Source organism: Lissotriton vulgaris, unplaced genomic scaffold (genome assembly GCF_964263255.1).
Source record: "Lissotriton vulgaris unplaced genomic scaffold, aLisVul1.2 SCAFFOLD_2072, whole genome shotgun sequence".
NCBI lineage: Eukaryota > Metazoa > Chordata > Amphibia > Caudata > Salamandridae > Lissotriton > Lissotriton vulgaris.
This window is the reverse complement of record NW_028244743.1, coordinates 378,488-385,000: the sequence shown is the minus strand read 5'-3', so window position 1 is coordinate 385,000 and position 6,513 is coordinate 378,488. Positions and strand designations below refer to the sequence as shown.

The 6,513-nt window shown below is 44.9% G+C and overlaps 6 non-coding genes across 6 annotated transcripts; 4 read left to right on the top strand and 2 right to left on the bottom strand.

Annotated features, from left to right (window-relative positions):
- Positions 1–195: 195 nt before the first annotated feature.
- LOC147667089 (U6 spliceosomal RNA) lies at positions 196–302 on the top strand. The gene has a single exon (XR_015304594.1). It is a non-coding gene; the product is annotated as a U6 spliceosomal RNA (small nuclear RNA).
- A 1,013-nt stretch (positions 303–1,315) lies between these two features.
- On the bottom strand, positions 1,316–1,388 carry TRNAR-ACG (transfer RNA arginine (anticodon ACG)). The gene has a single exon. It is a non-coding gene; the product is annotated as a tRNA-Arg (tRNA).
- A 708-nt stretch (positions 1,389–2,096) lies between these two features.
- Positions 2,097–2,203, top strand: LOC147667087 (U6 spliceosomal RNA). The gene has a single exon (XR_015304593.1). It is a non-coding gene; the product is annotated as a U6 spliceosomal RNA (small nuclear RNA).
- A 1,797-nt stretch (positions 2,204–4,000) lies between these two features.
- LOC147667086 (U6 spliceosomal RNA) lies at positions 4,001–4,107 on the top strand. The gene has a single exon (XR_015304591.1). It is a non-coding gene; the product is annotated as a U6 spliceosomal RNA (small nuclear RNA).
- A 1,081-nt stretch (positions 4,108–5,188) lies between these two features.
- On the bottom strand, positions 5,189–5,261 carry TRNAR-ACG (transfer RNA arginine (anticodon ACG)). The gene has a single exon. It is a non-coding gene; the product is annotated as a tRNA-Arg (tRNA).
- Positions 5,262–5,975: 714 nt separating this feature from the next.
- Positions 5,976–6,082, top strand: LOC147667084 (U6 spliceosomal RNA). Its single transcript, XR_015304619.1, has one exon. It is a non-coding gene; the product is annotated as a U6 spliceosomal RNA (small nuclear RNA).
- Positions 6,083–6,513: the final 431 nt, after the last annotated feature.

Here is a 6,513-nt window from a genome sequence, read left to right as displayed (position 1 = left end):
TACATACTTACGGTGTGTTTAGTCTTGGACCACAAATGCAGTGAAGAATAATGGATTGCTACTCTTCATACATTTTTGACAATTGGCTCAGATTTGAATGCGTACTGGCCATCTGAGCATCTCTGCCAGGCCACCCTATGTCTAGAGACTGTAGATTTAGAGAGTTTATAAACATTGTCAGTTCATCAATAAAGTGTGCTCGCTTCGGCAGCACATATACTAAAATTGGAACGATACAGAGAAGATTAGCATGGCCCCTGCGCAAGGATGACACGCAAATTCGTGAAGCGTTCCATATTTTTAACAGCTTTTAGGAGAGAAATCTTTTTTGTTTTCAAGACTAATTGAAAAAATAAAGCAGGTCCCAGTGCTGTCCCCGTAATATGTATTTTTCAATTAGTCTCTCCTCAACATTTTTAATGTATTTGCTTTGCAGTAAAGAAGGTGCGCTCTATGTTCAGCTGCATTTAGCAAGGAAGCCTGCAGGACTTCTGGGACTTTTCTTTCTCTTTTTTAGCCTCACTGTCATTATTCTTCACCACCCCCAAATCTATACTGCTGCAGTGTTGTGTTGCTTTGTGGGAAGCAGGACAAAGAGAAGGGCAGGGCCCATGCAAATGAAGGCCTCAGGGATGTCTGGGAGTGCCTTTTTAGCAGTATTGTTAAAGTCCACCTTGCAACCGGATTGGTCGGGTAAGCTGAAAAACACCATGCCAGATTGGGCACCAGGTCTCTAGGCGCTTGGAGGACATATTGGGTCTACATCCCTCAGTTTCTGAGGTCCAAGAAATGTTCACCCTCTACCCTAATAGAGAGGTCTTGGCCGATCGTGGCTGAGAGGGGAAGAAGGTAGCAGTGCAAGATGCTTATGGTCCTTCTCTAATAATGGACCAACTTTCTCTCTCTCCTTACCTGTGGTTCTGCCTGGCTACTGGGGCTACCAGTTGTAAGCCTGCAGCCCACAGGGAGTTGGTTTGATCCTCTCACACATGTAAATGGGTAAGCATTCAAGTGCACACACCTGCCTACGTCCACAGACCCTTGCGCACACACACTTTTGTCAACAAGCTTTTTCGCAATTAAGAGTATCAGGGACCCATGTTGAAATACAAAAGCAGCACACCACGTGACGGCCATCACATAGAGTCCAGCAGCAAATGGGAAACGTTTAACTAGCTGTGGTCCTATTACTTGCGCTCTACCGTGGAACAACTGCTGGATGAGTCCTGCTGGAGAATATTGAACCTACAACAACATTTCTGAGGTAAATAAAAATTCCACAGGAATATAATCAAACAGGGACCTACAACCCTTCCGAGCCAGATAGGAGTCGAACCTACAATCTTCTGATCCGTAGTCAGACGCGTTATCCATTGCGCCACTGGCCCTATGTAGACTTATGCATCCTTTTGTCCTTAAGTGGGCTAGAAAGTGTGTGTGTGTGAAGGCACAAGGAAACCCATCTGACCTCCTGGAAGTCTGTTCTGTGAGGTTTTCCCAAGTTTTACAAAGGACTTTACGAGAAGGAAGCACCTAAAAGCTAGGCGAAATGGTCCTAGATGCAAGGAAATCTTTTAGATCAGGCTCAGTTTCTTAAATAGTTTGCATTAACATAATCAGTTCCAGGTCTGTGTGGGGCTGAGCTTGAGAACTCCTTAGTAAGTAGGCGTTTACAACAATAAGGGGTTTAATATTACAACACAGGTGAACATTCAGACACATTATCATAAGCTCACCTTGTCCAGGGACCCAAGCATGCTGCCTTTCCACTCTCAGAGCCCTTCACCTAACCTACTGTGCAGCTGTTTCACCTTTAATATCACTGTTCCACAGGCAGCGTGACGTCACAATGCTCCTTGTCTGTAGCCCGAACCAGGAGCCTTTGCAAACCTGGTATAATCTACATACTTACGGTGTGTTTAGTCTTGGACCACAAATGCAGTGAAGAATAATGGATTGCTACTCTTCATACATTTTTGACCATTGGCTCAGATTTGAATGCGTACTGGCCATCTGAGCATCTCTGCCAGGCCACCCTATGTCTAGAGACTGTAGATTCAGAGAGTTTATAAACATTGTCAGTTCATCAATAAAGTGTGCTCGCTTCGGCAGCACATATACTAAAATTGGAACGATACAGAGAAGATTAGCATGGCCCCTGCGCAAGGATGACACGCAAATTCGTGAAGCGTTCCATATTTTTAACAGCTTTTAGGAGAGAAATCTTTTTTGTTTTCAAGACTAATTGAAAAAATAAAGCAGGTCCCAGTGCTGTCCCCGTAATATGTATTTTTCAATTAGTCTCTCCTCAACATTTTTAATGTATTTGCTTTGCAGTAAAGAAGGTGCGCTCTATGTTCAGCTGCATTTAGCAAGGAAGACTGCAGGACTTCTGGGACTTTTCTTTCTCTTTTTTAGCCTCCCTGTCATTATTCTTCACCACCCCCAAATCTATACTGCTGCAGTGTTGTGTTGCTTTGTGGGAAGCAGGACAAAGAGAAGGGCAGGGCCTATGCAAATGAAGGCCTCAGGGATGTCTGGGAGTGCCTTTTTAGCAGTATTGTTAAAGTCCACCTTGCAACCAGATTGGTCGGGTAAGCTGAAGAACACCATGCCAGATTGGGCACCAGGTCTCTAGGCGCTTGGAGGACATATTGGGTCTACATCCCTCAGTTTCTGAGGTCCAAGAAATGTTCACCCTCTACCCTAATAGAGAGGTCTTGGCCGATTGTGGCTGAGAGGGGAAGAAGGTAGCAGTGCAAGATGCTTATGGTCCTTCTCTAATAATGGACCAACTTTCTCTCTCTCCTTACCTGTGGTTCTGCCTGGCTACTAGGACTACCAGTTGTAAGCCTGCAGCCCACAGGGAGTTGGTTTGTTCCTCTCACACATGTAAATGGGTAAGCATTCAAGTGCACACACCTGCCTACGTCCACAGACCCTCGCGCACACACACTTTTGTCAACAAGCTTTTTCGCAATTAAGAGTATCAGGGACCCATGTTGAAATACAAAAGCAGCACACCACGTGACGGCCATCACATAGAGTCCAGCAGCAAATGGGAAACGTTTAACTAGCTGTGGTCCTATTACTTGCGCTCTACCGTGGAACAACTGCTGGATGAGTCCTGCTGGAGAATATTGAACCTACAACAAGTCTGAGGTAAATAAAAATTCCACAGGAATATAATCAAACAGGGACCTACAACCCTTCCGAGTCAGATAGGAGTTGAACCAACAATCTTCTGATCCGTAGTCAGACGCGTTATCCATTGCGCCACTGACCCTATGTAGACTTACACATCCTTTTGTCCTTAAGTGGGCTAGAAAGTGTGTGTATGTGTGTGTGAAGGCACAAGGAAACCCATCTGACCTCCTGGAAGTCTGTTCTGTGAGGTTTTCCCAAGTTTTACAAAGGACTTTAGGAGAAGGAAGCACCTGAAAGCTAGGCGAAATGGTCCTAGATCCAAGGAAATCTTTTAGATCAGGCTCAGTTTCTTAAATAGTTTGCATTAACATAATCAGTTCCAGGTCTGTGTGGGGCTGAGCTTGAGAACTCCTTAGTAAGTAGGCGTTTACAACAATAAGGGGTTTAATATTACAACACAGGTGAACATTCAGACACATTATCATAAGCTCACCTTGTCCAGGGACCCAAGCATGCTGCCTTTCCACTCTCAGAGCCCTTCACCTAACCTACTGTGCAGCTGTTTCACCTTTAATATCACTGCTCCACCGGCAGCGTGACGTCACAATGCTCCTTGTCTGTAGCCCGAACCATGAGCCTATGCAAACCTGGCATAGTCTACATACTTACGGTGTGTTTAGTCTTGGACCACAAATGCAGTGAAGAATAATGGATTGCTACTCTTCATACATTTTTGACCATTGGCTCAGATTTGAATGCGTACTGGCCATCTGAGCATCTCTGCCAGGCCACCCTATGTCTAGAGACTGTAGATTTAGAGAGTTTATAAACATTGTCAGCTCATCAATAAAGTGTGCTCGCTTCGGCAGCACATATACTAAAATTGGAACGATACAGAGAAGATTAGCATGGCCCCTGCGCAAGGATGACACGCAAATTCGTGAAGCGTTCCATATTTTTAACAGCTTTTAGGAGAGAAATCTTTTTTGTTTTCAAGACTAATTGAAAAAATAAAGCAGGTCCCAGTGCTGTCCCCGTAATATGTATTTTTCAATTAGTCTTTCCTCAACATTTCTAATGTATTTGCTTTGCAGTAAAGAAGGTGCGCTCTATGTTCAGCTGCATTTAGCAAGGAAGCCTGCAGGACTTCTGGGACTTTTCTTTCTCTTTTTTAGCCTCCCTGTCATTATTCTTCACCACCCCCAAATCTATACTGCTGCAGTGTTGCGTTGCTTTGTGGGAAGCAGGACAAAGAGAAGGGCAGGGCCTATGCAAATGAAGGCCTCAGGGATGTCTGGGAGTGCCTTTTTAGCAGTATTGTTAAAGTCCACCTTGCAACCGGATTGGTCGGGTAAGCTGAAAAACACCATGCCAGATTGGGCACCAGGTCTCTAGGCGCTTGGAGGACATATTGGGTCTACATCCCTCAGTTTCTGAGGTCCAAGAAATGTTCACCCTCTACCCTAATAGAGAGGTCTTGGCCGATTGCGGACGATCGGGGAAGAAGGTAGCAGTGCAAGATGCTTATGGTCCTTCTCTAATAATGGACCAACTTTCTCTCTCTCCTAGGGGAAGAAGGTAACAGTGCAAGATGCTTATGGTCCTTCTCTAATAATGGACCAACTTTCTCTCTCTCCTTACCTGTGGTTCTGCCTGGCTACTGGGGCTACCAGTTGTAAGCCTGCAGCCCGCAGGGAGTTGGTTTGTTCCTCTCACACATGTAAATGGGTAAGCATTCAAGTGCACACACCTGCCTACGTCCACAGACCCTCGCGCACACACACTTTTGTCAACAAGCTTTTTCGCAATTAAGAGTATCAGGGACCCATGTTGAAATACAAAAGCAGCACACCACGTGACGGCCATCACATAGAGTCCAGCAGCAAATGGGAAACGTTTAACTAGCTGTGGTCCTATTACTTGCGCTCTACCGTGGAACAACTGCTGGATGAGTCCTGCTGGAGAATATTGAACCTACAACAAGTCTGAGGTAAATACAAATTCCACAGGAATATAATCAAACAGGGACCTACAACCCTTCCGAGCCAGATAGGAGTCGAACCTACAATCTTCTGATCCGTAGTCAGACGCGTTATCCATTGCGCCACTGGCCCTATGTAGACTTACGCATCCTTTTGTCCTTAAGTGGGCTAGAAAGTGTGTGTATGTGTGTGTGAAGGCACAAGGAAACCCATCTGACCTCCTGGAAGTCTGTTCTGTGAGGTTTTCCCAAGTTTTACAAAGGACTTTAGGAGAAGGAAGCACCTAAAAGCTAGGCGAAATGGTCCTAGATCCAAGGAAATCTTTTAGATCAGGCTCAGTTTCTTAAATAGTTTGCATTAACATAATCAGTTCCAGGTCTGTGTGGGGCTGAGCTTGGGAACTCCTTAGTAAGTAGGCGTTTACAACAATAAGGGGTTTAATATTACAACACAGGTGAACATTCAGACACATTATCATAAGCTCACCTTGTCCAGGGACCCAAGCATGCTGCCTTTCCACTCTCAGAGCCCTTCACCTAACCTACTGTGCAGCTGTTTCACCTTTAATATCACAGTTCCACAGGCAGCGTGACGTCACAATGCTCCTTGTCTGTAGCCCGAACCAGGAGCCTTTGCAAACCTGGTATAATCTACATACTTACGGTGTGTTTAGTCTTGGACCACAAATGCAGTGAAGAATAATGGATTGCTACTCTTCATACATTTTTGACCATTGGCTCAGATTTGAATGCGTACTGGCCATCTGAGCATCTCTGCCAGGCCACCCTATGTCTAGAGACTGTAGATTTAGAGAGTTTATAAACATTGTCAGTTCATCAATAAAGTGTGCTCACTTCGGCAGCACATATACTAAAATTGGAACGATACAGAGAAGATTAGCATGGCCCCTGCGCAAGGATGACACGCAAATTCGTGAAGCGTTCCATATTTTTAACAGCTTTTAGGAGAGAAATCTTTTTTGTTTTCAAGACTAATTGAAAAAATAAAGCAGGTCCCAGTGCTGTCCCCGTAATATGTATTTTTCAATTAGTCTCTCCTCAACATTTTTAATGTATTTGCTTTGCAGTAAAGAAGGTGCGCTCTATGTTCAGCTGCATTTAGCAAGGAAGCCTGCAGGACTTCTGGGACTTTTCTTTCTCTTTTTTAGCCTCACTGTCATTATTCTTCACCACCCCCAAATCTATACTGCTGCAGTGTTGTGTTGCTTTGTGGGAAGCAGGACAAAGAGAAGGGCAGGGCCTATGCAAATGAAGGCCTCAGGGATGTCTGGGAGTGCCTTTTTAGCAGTATTGTTAAAGTCCACCTTGCAACCGGATTGGTCGGGTAAGCTGAAAAACACCATGCCAGATTGGGCACCAGGTCT